Raw genomic sequence first — 24,897 nt, 5'->3', positions numbered from 1 at the left:
TCATCTAGGTGCAATGGTGGGCACAACACCACTAACAAGATCACTGCTTGAAATGTCAGTGGAAACATAAGGGTTCTTGGTTGTTGAAGATGAAGATTGATCAAAAGATACATTTTTCCCTGATTCTGTATTGATCGAATCATTGGTTTGTGAGTCGGATTTTGGCATTGAAGGTCGCTCATCTGACAACAATTCAGGGCCAAAGTCACAAACTTTTCCACACATTCAGATGGATAGGATCCCATTTTTGCATCAATGATTGAGAATATCATGCCTGATCTATATGCAATATTCACCTGATAACACAAAGATGATATGTAGTTAAGATCTAAAATGAAATTTGTAACTTCATTTATACACTTTTATCAGTCAACTGTTGTAAATTATGTGCTCCCTAAATATTACTTTAAATCAATGATTTCAGTATTGCATAAAGAATTTTTGATCTGACATCTTAATTGTAAAGGCAAATAATATCTTTTCATCGTTTCATCTTAAACTTGTGGGCTTCCTAAACACATGCTTTTAGCGTTTTTTGGCATTGCATCAATCAATATAATGACTTTGACCTTGGAAGTCAAACAACCTATTTTTCCATTTGCTAGAGAGAGGGGGTGTGGATAAGAAGTTGAAAGCCCATACCTCCCGAACAATGTTCTTTCCATGTGTGATCGGGTGCATCCCTGTCAAGAGTTGGAGAAAAACGACACCACGTCACTTTTGTCTGTTAGTTTATGGGTCAAGAAAGAAATACTCCCTGCCAAAGTTTGGTAAGATTTTTAGAATCAAGTTGAAAAATTGAATGTTTTGACTTTTGAGGTCAAAATCATAACTTGTCATATCCTAAAAAGTTTCAAGTTTTGCAACAAATTTAACACCATTTTTTTTCCCTAAAGAGCTTCTTCTATATCAAGATATCACAAAAAGATTCATCTCAATTTAGAAGTTGAAGAGTTACTTCTTTTGACCTTAACAACTGTGGACACATGGCCGGGGACAACTCCTTCCATGTCAGCAACTGGAGCAAGTCTTGAAAGTCCAAAATCAGCAACTTTTGCAATGAGTTGTGAGTCCAATAAGATATTTGTGGCCTTGATATCTCTATGAAATATTGGAGGATTAGCTGCTTCGGTGTGTGGGTACAGAAAGAATGCCCTTGGCTGAACCCAATGCAATTCTAATTCTCATTGCAAAACTCAATGATTCTTTATACTTTTCTGTAAAACACACATGAGATAGTGACTTTGAACAATCAGATCAGATAATTTGTTGTAAGAATAGTGTTTGGATGCGCTTTTGCCTTTGAAGTTGTAATAACAAGATAATGAATTGTTTGGCAATTTCTTGTTGGTTAACATATAAAATGACCAAAAAGGATATTCTTGTGAGATAAAAATACATCGAAAGAAATTTGGTAAACTTTTTTTACCGTTTAATAATTGTTGCTGTGATTACTAGTCACAGTAATTAGTTTCAGAACACACATCCAAATATCCCCCTGAATATATATTGTAAGTTGACTATTTTAGCATAACCAGTACAAATCAAACTTGTTTTTTGATTAAAGAATATTATTAAAACATACATACCTGATAAATGATCTCTGAAAGTGCCATTTGACAAGAACTCATAAACCAACATCTGCAGGCAGGCACAGATCTATTTACGTACGAATGGGTTCATTTAGACTATTTATCCTTAATGGGTCAAAATACCCATTTCATAGAATTTTAAACAAACTAAATTATTATTAAAATAATATAGTTTTTGTTAGTGCAGTAATGTCTATCGCCTCCGTCAATCCAGTTCGTAGCAGATTCAGAAGTAAACTAGAGTTTATATTGTAATATTTAGGAAAAAGGGCAAGGTGACATTATTGTAAATAAGGGGAAAACCCTTATATCCTTTGCCTATAAATAGGAGGCTTATGCCTTAGATTTAGATTTTTTTTGGCCATTTGAGAGATTTGGAGTTTGAAGTCTAGAGAGAGAAACTAGAGAGAGAAAGGTGATTCACGGTGCTTGTATTCGTCATATCGATCAATAGAATCACGTTTATTGTACGATCTTGTGTTCGGTCACGTTCGTGTACGGATTCCGCATGTCGCACGAGTCAGTTCGCAATCATTCGGGAATCGAAAACCGGTCTTACAAGTGGTATCAGAGAAGGAGCTCGATTGCGCGGATCAAACGCACAGAATCGTTCAAGAATTGATCAGAATCAGATCCAAAAATATCCAGATTTGTCAAATTTCTCATATTTTTCTTGTTCTTCACGTTTTATAACGAAAAACGTAAAATTGACGGGGGTTTAACAGTCCAAATTGGCTAATTTTTTAGTATAACGTGCGAAAATCATAATCGAATAATCCTTCAAAATTTCAGATCAAAATTCCAAACCGTTTGTGAGAAATCTGAGTTTTTGTGACCGAAAACGCTGAAATGTTTGTCAAGATTGTTCTTAATAGTCACCGATTGGATGGCTATCCGATCGGGTGACATTCCCATCCGATCGGGTCACAAAAGCCCATCCGATCGGGTCACAAAAGCCCATCCGATCGAGTCACTTTGGCCCATCCGATCGAGTCACTTTGGCCCATCGGATCGAGTCACTTTGGCCCATCCGATCGAGTCACTTTGGCCCATCCGATGAGTCAATTTAGCCCATCCGATCGGGTGACATTACCCATCCGATCGAGTGACATTATCTGATCTGATCGAATGATATACTGATTCGACTCGGTATTATCTGATTCCTTGTTCTTATCTGATTGTTTGTGTGATTCGTTTGCAGGTGATTTACAAGGTGCGAATATCAAGAAGTAGATTGAAAATGTCAGGAGGTGGTGAAGAATTTTACAACACATTTTATAATGCATTCACTTCAGAATCCTTCGAAAGAAGAACAGAAACAAGAATTTTTTCAAAAGAGATTTCAGACAGTTTAAAGTACGACAATATGTACGGAAACCAACAGAAACCATCGAAATTAATGAGTGTTGAAGATTATAACTGGTGGAAGAATCGGTTTGAGGGTTGGGTAAAAGGTTTTGCACATGAAAGTTGGTCAAAATTAAAATACGGATATAATGAACCAATGAAAGAAGGAGGAGTTTTATTAACTGATGCAGAGCTCACAGATAAAGAAATAAAACATATTGTTGCTGAACAAAGAATGATTACATTGTTATATCAATCAGTTAGAGAAGATATTATTTCACTACTTGAACATGAGAAAACGTCAAAAGGTTTGTGGGAGGCGTTAGAAAGAAAATGTATTGGTGGTGAGGAGATTATCGAAAACAAACGTTCATTATTGAAAAAAGAATTTGATTTATTTGGATGTATGAAAGGTGAAACTGTACCACAGATGATTGAAAGATTCTGTCACCTTAAACTTGAAATGGAGAGAATTGGTGTGTCAAAAGATAATGAAGAGATCATTGATAGGTTGATAGAAGTTGTTCCGAATGAAGACGACTGGTTACATTATGTCATGATTCTCAAAAACAGCAATGATATGAGCAAGGTGACCCTGGACTGGCTGATTGAGAAGCTTGAGGGGCATGATTTAGAAATCAAGAAACAAAACAAAATAGGAAGCCAGCTGTATAAACAAAATGTCGATCTATACTACAGAGTAAACATGATTGATCAAAAGTCAAAAACGGCATTTAGTGCTGGAAGCTCAAGGGATTCACCTCAGCAAAGTTTTTCAAGAGATTCGGGTTATTATTCAATTGGTTCAAATTCATCAAATCCGAACATAGTCCAGTGCAATATCGCCATAGATTTGAAAAACTCTCAAAGTCTGAATGCAGAAGCTGCCAAGCAACAAATGGTGTTTTTAGCATCTGTCCTGGAATCGTACGAAAGTCTGATCGCGGGAAAAGTTGGAAACCCGAATATGACAAAGGAAGATTATGACCAGATTGATCCTGAGGAAATGGAGCTAATGGATATTAAATGGTGCATGGCTAGCGCAATGAGGAGAGCATAACGCTTCATGGAGATCACTGGAAGATCGTGTTTGGGATCTGCTGATTCGAAATTGGGATTTGATAAGGCAAAAGTTACCTGTTTCAGGTGCAAACAGAAAGGGCACTTCAAGAGAGAATGTACAAATAGACAAACTGATGAAGGTGTGAATCCATTCAAAGATGATTATTATCAGAAAGCAATTTATCATCACAACAGTGGATCATCAAATGCGAACCAAAAACAGATCGATGAAGGGTCGTCAAAGGAAAGATCAAGGGCGATGGTGGTTATTCAAGCAGACGAAGGTTATGACTGGAGTCAAATTCTTCCAAAAGAAGATTATATCAGATCTGCATTTGTAGCCGAAGTGGTTCAAGATAAACGATGGCAAAGAGATAGTGCTAGATATGAGATTAGAAAATTGAATGCTTCACTCAAAGAAGCCCAGAAAGCCAAAAGATGGAATGCTGAATTGGAATGTTATATGGATCCACAGGGTAATCCAGTGGTTGATCCTTCTAAGGTGGATTTTGATGCAGTAACAAATCTTTTTCCAGATCAGGACACTTATCATACAAGAAGGTTATCTGAAAAAGGTTATGAAGCTGATCTGATGAACAAATTGAAAGAAATTTTTGAAGCAAGTCTACCAAAGGTGGTGGCAATGAAAAAGGGGAAAGAAGAAGAGCTGGAAAAGCTGATAGAGGAGGTGAAGAGAACGGCAGAGGATGCTGATGAGGAAGAACAGAAGAAAGAAGAAGATCAGAAGGAGAAAACAGAAGAATCACAGGTGCCGAATGAAATTGAGGTAAATGAATCTTCTGAATTATTGAATGTTGAAAATGTTAATAAAAATGAAAACAAGTGTAGGAATTGCATAGAAATGTGCAAAGCCTGCACCAAAAAAGATGAAAAGATAAAAATAAAAGAAATCGAAATAAATAAAATTGAAATTGCTTTTAAAATAAAATGTAAAGATATGATGGAAAATGAAGAAATTTTGAAACAAAAGATTGAAAAGCTGACACTGAAATGCCAAGATTTTGAGATGGAAAATGAAATTTTAAGACAAATGTGTACAACAAAATGTGAAGGTTGTGTTGAATAAGATAATAAGTTTCAAGATTTTCAAAAGGAGTATGATAATTTGAAATGGTCAAGTCAAAGGGTAAAAGAAGCTTATGATACTTTGAAGAAACAAGTCAAATGTTTTGATGAAAGATTGTCTGAAACTTTAACAACCAAAAGAATTTATGAGAAAAAGTTTGAAGAAAAGCAACTTGAATTAAACAAGTGTGTTGATGAAGTTGCTAATCTTAAACAAGTTCTGGTTGAAAAAGAAAAGATTGTTACAAAACTTCAAAGTTATCATAGTTCTTCGTACATTCTCGAACGCATTTTCAACATCACACCAGATGACAAAGATTCTGACAATAATAAAAAAGGTATTGGTTCAGAATATCATCAGGTACCACCAACATTGAGAAATAATTATACTTTTTATGATGAGGAAAAGGTGGCAAAAGGTCTGAATATAGTTGACCAATTACCTGAAAATATCGATGTGACTTACACCAAATCTGATGATGCTGATGATTCAGAGGTGGTTAGTAAGGCTGTTGAAAGCGTTTTGAAAGATGAATCTACTAAAGGTAAGTCTGAATCACAGGATGAAAATGAGGGAAATTTTCATGATGGCTATCTTAAACAGTCAAAATCTGAGAAAGTTGTGAATGATGATTCAAAAGGAGTGGCTTATACCATGATTGGATTGGACAAATTTTTCTCAGATAACGAGTTCTCGATTCAAAATGTGACTACAGATAAAATTGACAAAGTGTTTAAACTGGTAGAGATTAAAAAGTCAGAAATTTCAAAATTTGCTGGGAAGAACAAGAAAACTTTTTATAACAAACCTGGTTACAAAAAGAAGAATATGAAGGAAGGGTTGGGTTATAAAAAGAAACAAAATCAAGATAAAAGGTTTGAAAAGCAAAATTTTCAAAAGAAAATGAATTTCATTCACGGGAAAAGTTCGGAAGAAGAGAGATAACTCCAATTTAGACGACAGTCTAATGAAGAGTTCTATGCTCAGAAAAAGCAACAACAACAGGCTAAGGATGTTTCAAGGAAAACTTATTTTAAATGTGATCAAACTGGACATCTTGCACGAAAGTGTCCAAACTCAAAGCCTGTTGAAGTTGAGAAACAGAAATCCGAGGATGTGAAACAAAGGTCTACCAGATTTGATTCAAAATAAACCTGGAGGAACAACACAAACAAGTTTGCTTCGAATCAAACTTGGAAATCAAACCAGACTAGGTTTGAGTAAGACAAACCTAGAATTGTCACACACCCAGATTCAGAACAACACAAAGTTGGCAAACGTCGGTTGATATGACAAAACCAAACCAGTTTTGGAAACCAAAAGGTGTTGATCAAAATCAAAATAATCAAAACGAGTCACGATTTTACAAAAGAAGTGCTTCTAAAGGACAAAACTGGGTGGTTAAGAAACAAGTGACTTCTGTGAATGACGAAAAAGTTAAAGTCAAAGATGAAAAAGTTTTTGTACAAAATGACAAAGATTTTTCATCATTGAATGAATTTTGTGTTGAAATGCCTAAGGTCAAACAGACCTGGGCTGAATTATTCAAGTAATTGAGTTGTGTATTTGTGCAGGTGCTCCCAAAGAAAACTGAATGTCAACTAAAGGAGTTTTGGAGCAGCCTGGCACTGGAGGAGAAGGCTGCTGGTCCCTGCTACTGAGAAACAGGGAGTTAGTTTGTTTCAGTACATAAATAAACAATATTTCAAAAACCCTAAAAACTGAAAATTTTAAAAAACAAAAATATGTTTGTTTTAAATTTGTCAAAAATTCAAAAATTTCAAAAATATGTTGATTAAATATGCCGAAACCCTCACAGCTGAACAAACATGATTAATTTCACAAGATTGAAAAACGGTTTTCAAACTGTAAATTTGATTGTGTTGTATATCATGGGGGTATAGTTTCTGCAAAACAGAGCATTTAAAAGCAGAAAATGGATGGCGAGACAAAGCTATCTACATGTGACAACCCTCACTAAACCAGGTATCCGTACGACTTAATTAACTATTAATTGCTGCTTAATTACTGTGCTTAAACTGAGATTACTGATGAACTGCTACTTGACTGTTGATACTTGTACATATCTGCATCATACTTTGATTTCCGTCACTACATTATTTACTTACTGAACTTTAGTGACAAACGTGATGCACAAAAGCACAGTAGCATTTGAACGGATAACCTATTGAACATGCTGATAAAGCCAGCATCAGGCAGACACTGCCTCTAAAGGCCTGTATGAGCCAGAAATATTTTACTACACCCAGAGTGTGTGTAGGGATACAAGGGTTGTAGAACTGCGTCTCTAGGAATAAGATACGGAGATTGGATGTGCCTAAAACGTACTCTAAGCACAAAACACAGCACTTTTATTTACATACCAGCTTCTAGCTAACTAAAAAAAGTGCCAAAACATGAGGAAATATTCCTGACACTTTGCAGAATAAATTGTGTCGCTAAAAATATTACTTACGACGCTTAAAAGATTACTTAAGCACTTTAACGGATTACTATCCAACCGAACAACCGGACTATACCCGGAACATGAAAATGTTGCCAAAAATATTATTAGTATTTTTCTGAGCCAGTTAGGGTCCCCGATTACCCTAACACCCGCTTTATAACGCATCATGCAACTAACGGGGTTAATCTCTAAGTAACCTACTTAACTAAACTAAACTCTAACTGAATGATTGAAAACCAACCGGATACCCCCCCCCCCTAATGGGATCGGCCAAACTAAGGTAACCAAGAAGGACACCTTTTGATTATTATATTATCTTTGCCTAATATCAAGGGGACATAGAAACCGTTGGACGATGATCATAATTTTTCTATAAATACCATCTCCTAAACACTAGAGTTTCTCACACTTAATCACCTCACAACAATCACTCTCCTCCCCTCTCTTCTATTCTCGGCCGAACCCACATAGGGTCACCACCACCTTCGATTCTTGTTCATCCATTTCAAACATATACAAGGCTTACGGGTCACGCATTAGGAAGCTTGAAGCAAGCGGAAGTGGAAGGACCTCGTTTCTTAGCTTTTATCCACCACATTTTCGACTAGATTCTTCCCTAGCCCCGAGCTAGAGGTATAATGTTTAAAACTCACTCTCGAACGTATTTAAAGTGGTTAATATGATTTTTAACGGCTAAAAGTCGGAATCATGCGTTTTGAATCTTTAAAGTCTACTAAAACTTGATTTTTGTTGGTTAAAAGCTCATAACATGTGTAAAAGTTGTAGTAATTGAATATGTTGATTATTGAGGCCCGATCTACGATGTGGTGGCTCTTATCATCGTTTAACCTGACTTTGTTAAGATCATGGATCTTGACATAAGCTTGTTTTTGTTGGTACGAGGGTTAAAAGGTGAAACTCCACCACACGAGAAACATGAACTTGTGTAAAAGTATTTTGACTTGTGAAATAGTACTTAAAACTAGCGGATCTACGTATGTACAAGTGGTATATTCGTAGAACCAAGTGTCGAGAAAATCATGTTTTATATAAGTTGGATGACAAACTAACAAATGTGATTTTACAAACCACAAGTGTATAAACACTTGTGAAATAAGAAGTATTCGACAAAATATCAATCTTTGAGAAAGATGACGGGAAGTTGTAAAGGATGATTTGTTCTAAAAACGGGGTTTTTACAAGACTAAACTATTTTATACATAGATCCACTAAATATAAGGTGATCTACACTATGACTTTCGGAAAAACTACAAGTTCATGTAATAATGCGATTTTACATACTAGTCTACAAGTTTGATGTGTTGAAACTAGTTTGAAGTATCGGAAATTGATTGGTTGATTTAAAGAAGTGTTGGAATGATTTTGTAAAAGAAAATGATACGCTTGAAAGCGTGGCCACCTCCAGTTACAGGGGAAACTCTGGCCAAATTTTTCTAAAATCTAACACTTAGAATTATTTGCAAGTGTTAAACTATTTTGATATATTTTCAAAATATATTTCGCCATGACTTTATTTATTAAATAATCGGAGGTGGGATTTTCACAAAACTAAACGTGATAAATATTTATTCGATAAATATATTTTTCACCACACTGATTATGATTATTTTGTGAAAATACATAAATATTATTTTTAGAATAAAAATAGAGTTAATTACATAGTTAGTCCCTGTGGTTTACACAAAGTAACATACTTAGGTACTAATAGTTTAAAATCACATTCTAGGGTATTAACTTTTCGTTTTGTAACGTTTGGAGGTATTAACGCTATTTGTAGGTTTAAAATCACATTCTATTAGTACCTAAGTATGTTATTTTGTGCAAACCACAGAGACTAACTATGTTAATACCCTAGAAGTTAATACCTCCAAATGTTACAAAATAAAAAGTTAATACTCTAAAATGTGATTTTAAACTATTAGTACCTAAGTATGTTAGTTTGTGCAAACCACAGGGACTAACTATGTAATTAACTCATAAAAATAATATTTACCAACGATAACGAACCCAAAATAATACAAACGCTTACACGACAAACATATAAGTTACAACGGTAATTACTACTACCACACGATCGCTAAAACGTAACTTACGTTTTATACGGAAATATTCATTAACGCGTATTTTGTCGACATATTATTTTGGAAAGTATTATATGAAGGGAAATATAATATTTTTGAGAAAAATACTTATATTTTGAATGAGAAGTAAAAATATATTAAGTGGGACTTAATGAGATGATACAAATACACATGTATTAAATCCCCCATCCTTGGGAAGGAGATTAAACTACCAAGTATATACAAGGAACGGTTGTCTAACTGTTTCCCGAAACTTAAACTATAAAGCTAAGGCACGGCCATCCGTCTAATAGAATTAGCACATGTAGGTCATTGCACAGCTTTCGGACATTTGGAGTACTTGGTATAGCGACGCACTGACTGTGAGTTCATGTCCCCCTTTTCTCTTAACTGTTTTCAGTTTTCTAAACTGCGGGGGTGAAATACATGTTACTATGATTACGAATATTTCTTACATGGTATGGTCAGCTAAGGAAGGAACTGTTAGGTTATGTGATTTGGGTAGGTGAAACCTTAAGAACATTAGTCCTCGTAGCACGATCGAGGGATACAAGTGATAGGCCTATTTGAGCATAACAAACCCCACCCATGCGCCCTAAGGTTGGACCATGTGGTGACCTTGTCTTAACACCACCCATGCGCCCGCAGGTTGGACCATGTGGTGACCTTATCGTAACACCACCCATGCGCCCGCAGGTTGGACCATGTGGTGACCTTGTCGTAACCCCACCCATGCGCCCGCAGGTTGGACCATGTGGTGACCTTGTCCTATCCCCTCCCATGCGCCCGCAGGTTGGACCATGTGGTTACACATTAACTGATATGTTTCCTTATTTGCTTTCATACCAGAGTTTACAAAATATTCACACTTACAATGGTTATAAAGGTTTATTCGCGCGCACATACTAAACACATGAACTCGCTCAACATTATTGTTGATTTTTCAACTTACATGTATTTCAGGGAATTAAAGGATCTGGCACGGTATGGCACGTTTTCCCGCTGCACTAGTTTCCGAGGTCATCCGGGGTTTAGGGAATGTGACTCTTTCCTGGACAAGTCACAGTCCTTAAACTGTGTTTATGTTTTGTTTGTTTGTTGAACAAGATTATGGTTGTTAGGGTGTATTCCCGTTAAAACAATGGTATTGTATTTGGTTTTCAAAACTTAATGGATGATCTTGCATGTTTTTTTTAATTCATATAGCTTTGTTATGATTAAGCTATGGTATTAAGAAGTCACACCAAATTAACCACGCTTCCGCAAAGCCAGGGTGTGACAGCTTGGTATCAGAGCTCTGATCATAGCGAACTAGGATTCCTTCTCGAGTCTAGACTATGATCACTAGGGCTCTCACGAAAACATTTTTACTGCATACCACTTAAGTCCAGATCCAAAACGTTTTTGCAAACAAATGTTGAGCACATTTTATTTATTAATTATAGGCTCGGTCTTGGAGGCCGAGGCTCGGTCTGGGAGATCGAGGTGGTCGGCTAGTGGGACTAGGAGAATTGGCTAGTGGGACTAGGAAGAGCAGTCTGAGAGGCTGGAAGGCTAGTGGGACTAGGAAGGACAGTCTGGGAGGCTGGAAGGCTAGTGGGACTAGGAGAATTATTTGATTTCTTACTTGGTGACTAATATGTTTATATGATTATATGATTGATTGTTATACGTATGTGTCACAAACGCCATACCTTCATCATGTACTAGAAAGATGGACACTACGAATCCCATGGCCATAGTATCAGACGACATAGTTTCATCGGAGCACGAGGTGTACATTTCCGATACTACCGGCACAGACGATGACGACTTTCAGCCCTTTTGCGCTGCCTGATGTCGTAACAGAGCCTACTGATGGCCATCTCGTTGGGAATTTGCCACTCACGGTGATCCCTGCTCCTGTGCCCCTTGCCACATATCCCATTGTTGATATGCCCCCACCCCGACGTGGCCTCTGACGACGATAACGATCTACTAGAGGAGGACCCATTCGAGGGCGAGGCCCTATTGCTGCTGGTATTAGCCTACTGCTTGCGGACGCTCCTGCAGGGGAAACTCATGCCCATTCCCCTGTCCCAGACTCATTTGAGATCCTGACATCCGCATTTTCGCATATACAGGGAGTGCAACACCATTCACACGACGCCGACCCTGATACGGCATCATCAGCTGCACCGTTTCCCGCACACAGCTTTGAGTTTGATCACAGTATTGAGGGTGATCCTGTTCTTCCATCTGGTTTTGATCCAGACCATGACCTTGAGTTCATACGCTTAGGCCAGCCCTTGGAGGATCCTGTAACCCCCTGTGATGGTTGATCCAGCTGATTTTGAGATGGGGTTTGTTGATCCGGAGCCGACCGTGGCCCCTGAGCCAGGCGTCGCTCCTAACACCGCATTAGAGCATGACCCTGTTCATGCCAATGCACCTGCTGTTGCTCCTTGATTGATCATCTGCTTGGACGAGAGAAAATTTGGGGTAACTGTGCAAGACAATTTATTATTACGGGGGCCCACGTAATAACGACTTGTAGTGCACAGAAATCCTGGTGGACTCTGCGGGTCAAGCTAATGAAAACTAATGTGGCAGGAAATAACTCGAACACGAATGACCAAGGCGATGAAGCCTCGAGTTCATCCTATTTCAAGCAACAAGCCAAATTGGCAAGCCTATGTGAAGGCTCAGTAATTTATTTCCCCACCCATACATTGAGTATAATTACGTATAAAATTAGGTGAGTACATGATGGCTTATGGTGCTATGTATCTCATAGACAAATGGGAAGTTGTCTAACTCACTTCATGCCATTTCGGCAGAAGAGAATGCCACCCAGGCATGACACAAACACCAGTATGTTGCCAAGGATAGAAGCCGAGCTGCAAAAAAAAAAGCGCATCTCACAGGCAAATGCATGGCATGAAGCACTCCGCACTAAGCGTAGCGATGGCACTACTGGGAATAACCCCCCAAACTGACCGCACCTATAAGCAGTTCCTCAACTGCAAATCTTTGAACTTCGACGAAACAGTAAGCGCCATTGCAATTGTTCGTTGGTCCGAAAAGATTGACTCCATTCTAAGGATGACTAACTGATCACCCCAACAGAGTGTTACCTTTACCTCGGGGTCATTTCTAGATGGCACACTCTCATGATAGGATCTTCAGATTTAGACCCTTGGTACAGATGCTGCCTATGCACTGAGCTGGGACGAGCTCAAGGAAATGATTAAGGAGAAATATGGTTCTAAGACTGGAATAACAGAAGCTTGAGATGGAGTCCTGGAATTTGAAAATGGACGAACCAGAGCTTCCTGATCATGTCCAGCGATCGCACGACCTGCCTAGGGTCGTCACCTACTAAGTCATTGATGTTGTATGATACAGTTGGGTACCTGTAAACCTTACATCCTGGTCTCGATTTGTGGCAATGCAATCGAAGTGATCTATTGTTTATGTTCTATAACATGAGATGTTATGTGATTGATTTATTTATAACATGAGATGTTATGTGTTGATATTATACTTACGCACATTTTACTTACCATGACCTGACCCATACGATCATCATAGGAAGACGCCTCCAAGACGGGATGTACGCATACCCACCAACGAGGCGGAACTTCAGGGAATCATTGCTGCAGTCATCGCACAATACGAGGCCCATCACTCCGAGCGCAACGGAGGTACCTCAGGAGATAACCCACCCAACGGCTGCACCTACAAGCAGTTCTTAGGCTGCCAGCCCCTACATTTCAACGGCACTGGGGGTGCCGTAGCCTTCGTACGCTGGATTGAGGAGACGGACACTGTTTTGCGTGCGAGCAAATGCGCCCCAAGGGATCAGGTCACGTACATTTCCGGGCTGTTCCGAGATGGGGCTCTGTCATGGTGGAAACTTCAGGTTCAGACAATGGGCGAGGCTGCTGCGTATGCTCTATCGTGGGACGAATTGAAAGAGCTAATGCATAAAAAGTATTGTTCGAGAAGAGAAAGCCAGAAGGTAGAAACTGAGTTCTGGAACTTGAAGATGGAAGGTCCACAAATAGCTGAGTATGTGGAGAAGTTCCAAGTTCTATCGCGTATCGTTCCTTACATGGTAGATCCGGAATTTAAAAGGATTGAGCGTTTCATTTGGGGATTGGCGCCCCAAATCATGAGCATGGTAATGGCATCAAAGCCTGCAACAATCACTGAGGCCATCAATCTAAGTGTAGCCCTGACGGAAGAGGCAATCAGGATGAACAAATTTTCAACCTCTGAGGAGAAGAAGGAGACTCATGTAGAGTCATCTGGGGACAACAAGAGGAAGTTGGCGAATTTCAAACAGGGTACCCAGTCGAGTAGCGACGACAAGGCCAAAAAGAGAAAAGAGTACACGGGTATCCTACCAAAGTGCGATAACTGTCGACGTCACCATAACGGGCGGTGTAGATATGGAAAATGTGGTAACTGTGGCAAGGTGGGACATGTCAAGGAAACGTGTCAGCAAGGTATTAGACATGGAAATAGAGGTCAAGATGGTAACGGAAATTGCGGAGGAAATAACGACGACGACAACTATCAAGGCAGGGATGGTGACGATCAAGGCTGTGGCCAAGCATGTTTTAATTGCGGTGATGTGGGGCATTTCCGGAAGTATTGCCCTAAGAACACTCAGGCACGTGGATGAAAGCTCAATAGCGGGGATAGAATCCAAGCGTGGATATCGGTACGTCTCATAATAGTCAATGTTACGCTCTATTTGACAGTATTGTCAAATTTTAGCTTCAGAAAATATAGTTGTTTTAGTAGTAATTAACCTAGATACCCAGTTCTCGATAGAACAAGCCTAACGGAAGCTTCGACGTGATAATTGGGATGGACTGGTTGTCGAACAACCCGGCGGAGATTGTCATCAGCACCCCGACGACGAACGGAGAAATGATTGTGATTCATGGAGCAGGATACGCTCCTATGGATTATCAGGCAGAGAAGACAGAAAAATTTTCGCACAAAGGATGTGTTGCATTCTTGGCTCATGTCGTGGAAAAAGAAGCCGAAGAACCAAAACCCGAAGACATCCCTGTGGTTGGAGAATACCCCGAAGTCTTCCTCGAAGACTTGCCGGAATCGTCTCCTCCACAATAAATTCCAGGCACTGCACCCGTAGTCAATGCATCGTAGCAACTTACATTTTCGGAGATGCAAGGAATGACAGAGAAGTTTTAGCAATGGGTAGAGAAGGAAGATAACAGACCAAAATTCCCTTTTGGGGTAACCCCATTACCACTCGTCAAAAAGAGGGATGATGGTTTTCAGATAAACATCATCTACCGGGAGCTGAACAAGCCGGCGATCAAGAATAGATACCCTTTGCCAAGAATTGATGATCTGTTTGATCAACTGCAAGGTTCAAGCTTTTACTCAAAGATAGACTTGCGATCTGGATACCATCAGTTAAGGATACAAGAGGAAAGTATCCCGAAGACAGCCTTCAGAACTCGTTATGGACACTACGAGTTCCTTGTTATGCCGTTTGGTTTGACAACGCACCTGCAGTGTTTATGGACTTGATAAATAGAGTTTGCAAGTCGTACTTGGACAAATTCGCGATTGTGTTATCAACGAAATCTTGACTTATTCAAGAACAAAGGCTGAGCACGAACAGCATCTAAGATCTATTTTGGAACTGCTAAAGAAAGAGCAGCTGTATGCCAAATCCTCTAAGTGCGAGTTTTGGCTACGAGGAGTGCAATTCCTTGGGCACGTGGTAAATGGAGATTGAATCCACGTGGATCCAACCAAGATCAAGGCGATCAAGGATTGGGAAACGCCAAAGACGCCAACCGAGATTCGGCAATTCTTGGGTTTGGCTGGCTATTACCGAGGGTTCATTGAGGATTTTTCTAAGATCGCTCAACCATTGACGCTCCTCACGCAGAAAGATAAGAAGTTTGATTGGGAAATCAAACAGGAAGAAGCGTTCCAGATATTGAAGGACAAGCTCTGCAATGCGTCAAACTTAGCACTACCAGAGGGTACAGATGATTTCGTGGTATACTGTGACGCTTCACGTCAAGGATTGGGCTGTATGATGATGCAACGCCAAAAGGTTACTGCCTACGCATCACGCCAATTGAAAGTACACGAAGAGAACTATACCACACATGATTTGGTGCTAGGCGCAGTGATATTTGCACTGAAGATCTGGAGACACTACCTTTATGGTACGAAGTGTACGATCTTCACAGATCACAAGAGCCTCCAGCATATATTCAACCAGAAGGAGTTGAACATGAGGCAAAGACGATGGGTCGAGTTGCTGAACGACTACGACTGTGAGATAAAGTATCACCCAGGGAAGGCGAATGTGGTCGCCGATGCCCTAAGTCGTAAAGAGAGGATCAAGCCCATAAGGGTTAGAGCTTTGGAGATGATCATTCAGACCGATCTTTCCTCGCGCGTTCGTGCAGCGCAACAAGAAGCCCTCAGGGAAAGAAACCTTGCAGAAGAGTATCTCCGTGGGATGGAGAAGTTGTTGGTGCCAAACAGGGAAGGAACGTTGTGTTTTGAGAAAAGAATGTGGGTTCCTTTGTTTGGTGGTTTAAGGAAGGTTATTTTCGATGAAGCTCACAAGTCACGGTACTCAATCCACCCTGGAGCGGATAAGATGTACCAGGATCTTAAAGATTATTATTGGTGGCCTAGGATGAAAGGCGATGTTGCGGTTTACGGGAGCAAATGTTTGACATGTGCCAAGGTTAAGGCAGAATACCAGAAGCCTTCAGGACTTCTGCAACAACCAGAGATTCCCAAGTGGAAGTGGGAACAAATCTCTATGGATTTTGTTACGAAGTTGCCAAGAACGCCAAGAGGCCATGACACTATCTGGGTGATAGTGGATCGATTGACGAAGTCAGCACACTTCTTGCCTATCCGCCAGAAGGATCATACAAGCAAGTTGGCTGAAATTTACATGAGAGAGATTGTTACGCGCCATGGAGTACCTCTCTCGATTATCTCTGATAGAGACGGAAGGTTCGTGTCAAGGATATGGCAATCCTTCCAGGAAAGCTTTTGGCTCCAAGTTGAATCTGAGCACAGCTTTTCACCCGCAGACCGACGGACAAAGCGAGCGGACGATTCAGACGCTAGAAGACATGCTGAGAGCATGTGTGATGGATTTGGGCGGTAGCTGGGATAAGCATTTACCCCTGGTTGAATTTTCATACAACAACAGCTACCACACCAGTATTGGTGTCGCGCCATTCGAGGCTTTATATGGGCGCAAGTGCAGATCGCCGCTTTGTTGGGCTGACGCAGGTGATAGACAGCTGGTTGGTCCTGAAATGGTACAGGAAACCACAGATAAGATCGCACAGATACGGGACCGCATCAGTGCGGCTCGTGACAGGCAGAAAGCCTACGCAGATCGAAGCAGGAAACCTCTAGAGTTTGAGGTTGGTGAGATGGTTTTGTTGAAGGTATCACCCTGGAAGGGTGTGGCACGATTTGGGAAACGTGGAAAGTTGAACCCGAGGTATATTGGACCATTCAAGATCTTGGAGAGAATCGGGTTAGTAGCTTACAAGTTGGACCTACCTGCCAAACTGAATGGCGTCCACGATACATTTCATGTATCCAATTTGAAGAAGAGTCCAACTCAAGCTAAAGTGGCCATTCCTACCGACGAAATTCATGTTGATGACACGCTCCACTTCGTTGAAGAAACCGTTGAGGTCACGGATTGGAAAGTGAACAAGACCCGCCGGAGCAGTGTAAAGCTCGTCAAAGTTCGTTGGAATGCCCGCCATGGTCCTGAATTCACCTGGGAGCGTGAGGACCGAATGAAAGAGAGATACACCCACCTATTTCCTGAGAACCCTGCTTCTACAAGCAGAACTTAAAATTTCGGGACGAAATTTTTCTAACGGGGGGAGAATGTGACAACCCTCACTAAACCAGGTATCCGTACGACTTAATTAACTATTAATTGCTGCTTAATTACTGTGCTTAAACTGAGATTACTGATGAACTGCTACTTGACTGTTGATACTTGTACATATCTGCATCATACTTTGATTTCCGTCACTACATTATGTACTTACTGAACTTTAGTGACAAACGTGATGCACAAAAGCACAGAAATCTGAGGATGTGAAACAAAGGTCTACCAGATTTGATTCAAAATAAACCTGGAGGTACAACACAAACAAGTTTGCTTCGAATCAAACTTGGAAATCAAACCAGACTAGGTTTGAGTAAGAGAAACCTAGAATTGTCACACACCCAGATTCAGAACAACACAAAGTTGGCAAACGTTGGTTGATATGACAAAACCAAACCAGTTTTGGAAACCAAAAGGTGTTGATCAAAATCAAAATAATCAAAACGAGTCACGATTTTACAAAAGAAGTGCTTCTAAAGGACAAAACTGGGTGGTTAAGAAACAAGTGACTTCTGTGAATGACGAAAAAGTTAAAGTCAAAGATGAAAAAGTTTTTGTACAAAATGACAAAGATTTTTCATCATTGAATGAATTTTGTGTTGAAATGCCTAAGGTCAAACAGACCTGGGCTGAATTATTCAAGTAATTGAGTTGTGTATTTGTGCAGGTGCTCCCAAAGAAAACTGAATGTCAACTAAAGGAGTTTTGGAGCAGCCTGGCACTGGAGGAGAAGGCTGCTGGTCCCTGCTACTGAGAAACAGGGAGTTAGTTTGTTTCAGTACATAAATAAACAATATTTCAAAAACCCTAAAAACTGAAAATTTTAAAAAACAAAAATATGTTTGTTTTAAATTTGTCAAAAATTCAAAAATTTCAAAAATATGTTGATTAAATATGCCGAAACCCTCACGGCTGAACAAACATGATTAATTTCACAAGACTGAAAAACGGTTTTCAAACTGTAAATTTGATTGTGTTGTATATCATGGGGGTATAGTTTCTGCAAAACAGAGCATTTAAAAGCAGAAAATGGATGGCGAGACAAAGCTATCTACATGTGACAACCCTCACTAAACCAGGTATCCGTACGACTTAATTAACTATTAATTGCTGCTTAATTACTGTGCTTAAACTGAGATTACTGATGAACTGCTACTTGACTGTTGATACTTGTACATATCTGCATCATACTTTGATTTCCGTCACTACATTATTTACTTACTGAACTTTAGTGACAAACGTGATGCACAAAAGCACAGTAGCATTTGAACGGATAACCTATTGAACATGCTGATAAAGCCAGCATCAGGCAGACACTGCCTCTAAAGGCCTGTATGAGCCAGAAATATTTTACTACACCCAGAGTGTGTGTAGGGATACAAGGGTTGTAGAACTGCGTCTCTAGGAATAAGATACGGAGATTGGATGTGCCTAAAACGTACTCTAAGCACAAAACACAACACTTTTATTTACATACCAGCTTCTAGCTAACTAAAAAAAGTGCCAAAACATGAGGAAATATTCCTGACACTTTGCAGAATAAATTGTGTCGCTAAAAATATTACTTACGACGCTTAAAAGATTACTTAAGCACTTTAACGGATTACTATCCAACCGAACAACCGGACTATACCCGGAACATGAAAATGTTGCCAAAAATATTATTATTATTTTTCTGAGCCAGTTAGGGTCCCCGATTACCCTAACACCCTCTTTATAACGCATCATGCAACTAACGGGGTTAATCTCTAAGTAACCTACTTAACTAAACTAAACTCTAACTGAATGATTGAAAACCAACCGGATACCCCCCCCCCCCTAATGGGATCGGCCAAACTAAGGTAACCAAGAAGGACACCTTTTGATTATTATATTATCTTTGCCTAATATCAAGGGGACATAGAAACCGTTGGACGATGATCATAATTTTTCTATAAATACCATCCCCTAAACACTAGAGTTTCTCACACTTAATCACCTCACAACAATCACTCTCCTCCCCTCTCTTCTATTCTCGGCCGAACCCACATAGGGTCACCACCACCTTCGATTCTTGTTCATCCATTTCAAGCATATACAAGGCTTACGGGTCACGCATTAGGAAGCTTGAAGCAAGCGGAAGTGGAAGGACCTCGTTTCTTAGCTTTTATCCACCACATTTTCGACTAGATTCTTCCCTAGCCCCGAGCTAGAGGTATAATGTTTAAAACTCACTCTCGAAAGTATTTAAAGTGGTTAATATGATTTTTAACGGTTAAAAGTCAGAATCATGCGTTTTGAATCTTTAAAGTCTACTAAAACTTGATTTTTGTTGGTTAAAAGCTCATAACATGTGTAAAAGTTGTAGTAATTGAATATGTTGATTATTGAGGCCCGATCTACGATGTGGTGGCTCTTATCATCATTTATCCCGACTTTGTTAAGATCATGGATCTTGACATAAGCTTGTTTCTGTCGGTACGAGGGTTAAAAGGTGAAACTCCACCACACGAGAAACATGAACTTGTGTAAAAGTATTTTGACTTGTGAAATAGTATTTAAAACTAGCGGATCTACGTATGTACAAGTGGTATATTCGTAGAACCAAGTGTCGAGAAAATCATGTTTTATATAAGTTGGATGACAAACTAACAAATGTGATTTTACAAACCACAAGTGTATAAACACTTGTGAAATAAGAAGTATTCGACAAAATATCAATCTTTGAGAAAGATGACGGGAAGTTGTAAAGGATGATTTGTTCTAAAAACGGGGTTTTTACAAGACTAAACTATTTTATACATAGATCCACTAAATATAAGGTGATCTACACTATGACTTTCGGAAAAACTACAAGTTCATGTAATAATGCGATTTTACATACTAGTCTACAAGTTTGATGTGTTGAAAACAGGGGAAACTCTGGCGAAATTTTTCTAAAATCTAACACTTAGAATTATTTGCAAGTGTTAAACTATTTTGATATATTTTCAAAATATATTTCGCCATGACTTTATTTATTAAATAATCGGAGGTGGGATTTTCACAAAACTAAACGTGATAAATATTTATTCGATAAATATATTTTTCACCACACTGATTATGATTATTTTGTGAAAATACATAAATATTATTTTTAGAATAAAAATAATATTTACCAACGATAACGAACCCAAAATAATACAAACGCTTACACGACAAACATATAAGTTACAACGGTAATTACTACTACCACACGATCGCTAAAACGTAACTTACGCTTTATACGGAAATATTCATTAACGCGTATTTTGTCGACATATTATTTTGGAAAGTATTATATGAAGGGAAATATAATATTTTTGAGAAAAATACTTATATTTTGAATGAGAAGTAAAAATATATTAAGTGGGACTTAATGAGATGATACAAATACACATGTATTAAATCCCCCATCCTTGGGAAGGAGATTAAACTACCAAGTATATACAAGGAACGGTTGTCTAACTGTTTCCCGAAACTTAAACTATAAAGCTAAGGCACGGCCATCCGTCTAATAGAATTAGCACATGTAGGTCATTGCACAGCTTTCGGACATTTGGAGTACTTGGTATAGCGACGCACTGACTGTGAGTTCATGTCCCCCTTTTCTCTTAACTGTTTTCAGTTTTCTAAACTGCGGGGGTGAAATACATGTTACTATGATTACGAATATTTCTTAAATGGTATGGTCAGCTAAGGAAGGAACTGTTAGGTTATGTGATTTGGGTAGGTGAAACCTTAAGAACATTAGTCCTCGTAGCACGATCGAGGGATACAAGTGATAGGCCTATTTGAGCATAACAAACCCCACCCATGCGCCCTAAGGTTGGACCATGTGGTGACCTTGTCTTAACACCACCCATGCGCCCGCAGGTTGGACCATGTGGTGACCTTATCGTAACACCACCCATGCGCCCGCAGGTTGGACCATGTGGTGACCTTGTCGTAACCCCACCCATGCGCCCGCAGGTTGGACCATGTGGTGACCTTGTCCTATCCCCTCCCATGCGCCCGCAGGTTGGACCATGTGGTTACACATTAACTGATATGTTTCCTTATTTGCTTTCATACCAGAGTTTACAAAATATTCACACTTACAATGGTTATAAAGGTTTATTCGCGCGCACATACTAAACACATGAACTCGCTCAACATTATTGTTGATTTTTCAACTTACATGTATTTCAGGGAATTAAAGGATCTGGCACGGTATGGCACATTTTCCCGCTGCACTAGTTTCCGAGGTCATCCGGGGTTTAGGGAATGTGACTCTTTCCTGGACAAGTCACAGTCCTTAAACTGTGTTTATGTTTTGTTTGTTTGTTGAACAAGATTATGGTTGTTAGGGTGTATTCCCGTTAAAACAATGGTATTGTATTTGGTTTTCAAAACTTAATGGATGATCTTGCATGTTTTTTTTTAATTCATATAGCTTTGTTATGATTAAGCTATGGTATTAAGAAGTCACACCAAATTAACCACGCTTCCGCAAAGCCAGGGTGTGACACTACATCGGTTATCAAATTTTCTTTAAATGTTTTGAATTTTAGGGGAGTAAGAAAAAATGTCAGAAAATCCAAAAACATTCGAAAATTTGAAAAAGGCAAAAACATGATAAAATTAAAAAATGAGTTTTGTGTAAAAAGAGGAAATGATAGTACATCAGTAGACAATCACAGTACGCTAAGGAAATGGAAAGTCAAATGTGATAAACGGTCTCACTGATGATATGCCAGTAGGTTTTTACATGCTTAGTAGATTGTTTTCGAGATATAAACCTAAATATCAAATACTTACTTATCTCGTGGGGAACATCTCTCGGATATATGGGTAACCCCCGAAATCTTGTTTGAGAGATTGCCTGATTCTGAGATACTAGGTCTTTATACTATTTGATATCTGGGGTATTATACCTGGTCTTTTGATATTTCGGAAGCAATGGCCTAGACCTAGTATAATACTTTACGCGCTTTAAAAGCTTACCCTCTGCATAAAAATTGAAAAATATCGAAAGATATGAATCAGTTGCAGTTGAAGAAAAGATTCCCTAAAGGGAACACACCTAAAGTCGAGCATTCATCTCTTTGACTGAACGAAAGTTCATAACTGAGCTCTCAAGGTCTCGCATTAACCCAGAATACAGATATCAAATTGGTATACTCACCTGTAAGACTGAATCTAGGGAATTTTGATATGGGAGTATATTCTGAGGTGGGACACGCGAATAAGTTTAAGTCCTTAAAATACTAATTCCGTATCTCGAAACAGTTGAACTTTGTGTGAAAATTTAAGTGGATCAGTATACTGACAATCTAAGTGAATCGTTTAGAACTTAAAGTGTTAAAAGTTCAACGGTATTAGTGATTTGTCATAAACTGATATGATCCTCTGATATGGAGTCAAACAAAAATATTGTCTGTAAATATTTCTTTACTGCTTTATATTTTAGAAAACTACAAAAAGATTTTGATTTATGCTTTATTTTCGAGAACCGATGTCTGATTGCTGAGTTTCAAAATCTAAGTATGCTGATCGTGTTTCTGAAAATAAAACAAGTTCATTAATTTGAAACTTGAAAGTTTTCAAATCAAAATCAAAAACAGTTTGTGAAATCTCCAAGGTCATTAAGTTGGACTTGGATGATAATTCGTGAGGATTTTGGATTCTTGAATTGTGAAAAACTGTTGTAAAGAGCTAGGTTTCGATATTGGTTGCTTAAACCGTCAAATCTATGAAGTTTGTTGATAGGGGGAGTGGAACCAAGATAATCCTGGAAATATTCATATTTTTTTACAATAGAGCCAGGTTTTCGTTTTGAAAAGGTTTTTAAGAGCCAGGTCATCAATCCTGGATGTTCAAAATGCTTTTACTCATAAATGTTTGAGATTTGCAGACGAAAGTTCCAGATTAAGATCCCGATAGCCGAGTTTAAGGGGGAGTCTGAAGACGAGCTCGACGCAAGGGGGAGCTTGTATCTGGAAAGCCAGGTGTCGATCTCAAAAGCACGGAAGCTTGACGAGAGGGGGAGCCTGAAGAGAAAGAGTCTAACGAGAGGGGGAGCAACTGAAGCCGAAGACAGAACCACGGGGAGTCTGTTCGAGAAAGATGGAGTCTGTGGTTGCTGATGATATCAAACCTTCAAGAAGACTCAGGGAGAGAGGAAGACAAGACGCTACGAGATTGACTGCGGCAATATCCAAGGGGGAGTCTGTTAGTGCAGTAATGTCTATCGCCTCCGTTAATCCAGTTCGTAGGAGATAATATTTAGGAAAAAGGGCAAGGTGGCATTATTGTAAATAAGGGGAAAACCCTTATATCCTTTGCCTATAAATAGGAGGCTTATGCCTTAGATTTAGATTTTTTTGGCCATTTGAGAGATTTGGAGTTTAAAGTCTAGAGAGAGAAACTAGAGAGAGAAAGGTGATTCACGGTGCTTGTATTCGCCATATCGATCAATAGAATCACGTTTATTGTACGATCTTGTGCTCCGTCACGTTCGTGTACGGATTCTGCATGTCGCACGAGTCGGTTCGCAATCTTTCGGGAATCGAAAACTAGTCCTACAGTTTTAGTAACCATATCTCACACATTAACTCATAGTTGTTAATGGCGAATATCGACAAATAGCGATAAGGTACCTATATGCTACATAGCAAATAGCGATAAAAATCGGGATGCTATTTTATAAATAGCGGTACACTAGAAAAAAATTAAAATTTTATATGTATATTATATCAAAATACCCTGGTATATATGCTATTTTACATGTATGTTTAACAAAAAACTTAAAATCCAACTATTTTATAGCTATATTTATTGCTATTTGTATTAATAAAAAAATGTTGCTATTATCGCTACAACCCTAATAGCGAGCCTAGACCTATACGCTACGTAGTTCGCTATAGCGATCGCTATGCTCGCTATTGACAACTATGCATTAACTCTTTATAAAAAAGTGGACAAAAATGCTTCTGAGCCAACCTGACCTAGCCCATTTGGCTCGTTATCCAAGATGTCCACCCTACCCGTTTTTTGACCTCTAACTAAAGCAAAATGAAAATAGATGTTACCTGCTCGCCTTCTTCATCACAAAATCCAAGCAAAGAAACCAAATTTCTATGATGTAATTGTTAAAAATATAGTATTTATCCAGTATAAATGTGCCTTCTTTGTATTCCCTTTTATTTATTTTAACCATTTTATTTATCTTTGATTGTGAGGTTTGGGCTATGGAGTTTGGGCTGCTGGCTTTGGGTCTTTTATCAAGATGGATTGCTAGCTTGGGCTTATAGCCGTTGTGTCCAGATGGG

At 38.9% G+C, this 24,897-nt stretch overlaps 1 pseudogene; it reads right to left on the bottom strand.

Moving 5' to 3' along the window:
- The window catches only part of LOC110900691, a 115,161-nt pseudogene continuing 90,264 nt past the window's right edge, over positions 1–24,897 (bottom strand).

This window comes from Helianthus annuus, chromosome 7, assembly GCF_002127325.2.
Source record: "Helianthus annuus cultivar XRQ/B chromosome 7, HanXRQr2.0-SUNRISE, whole genome shotgun sequence".
NCBI lineage: Eukaryota > Viridiplantae > Streptophyta > Magnoliopsida > Asterales > Asteraceae > Helianthus > Helianthus annuus.
Note: the sequence above shows the minus strand (reverse complement) of the source record. Positions and strands in the feature narration are given on the sequence as shown.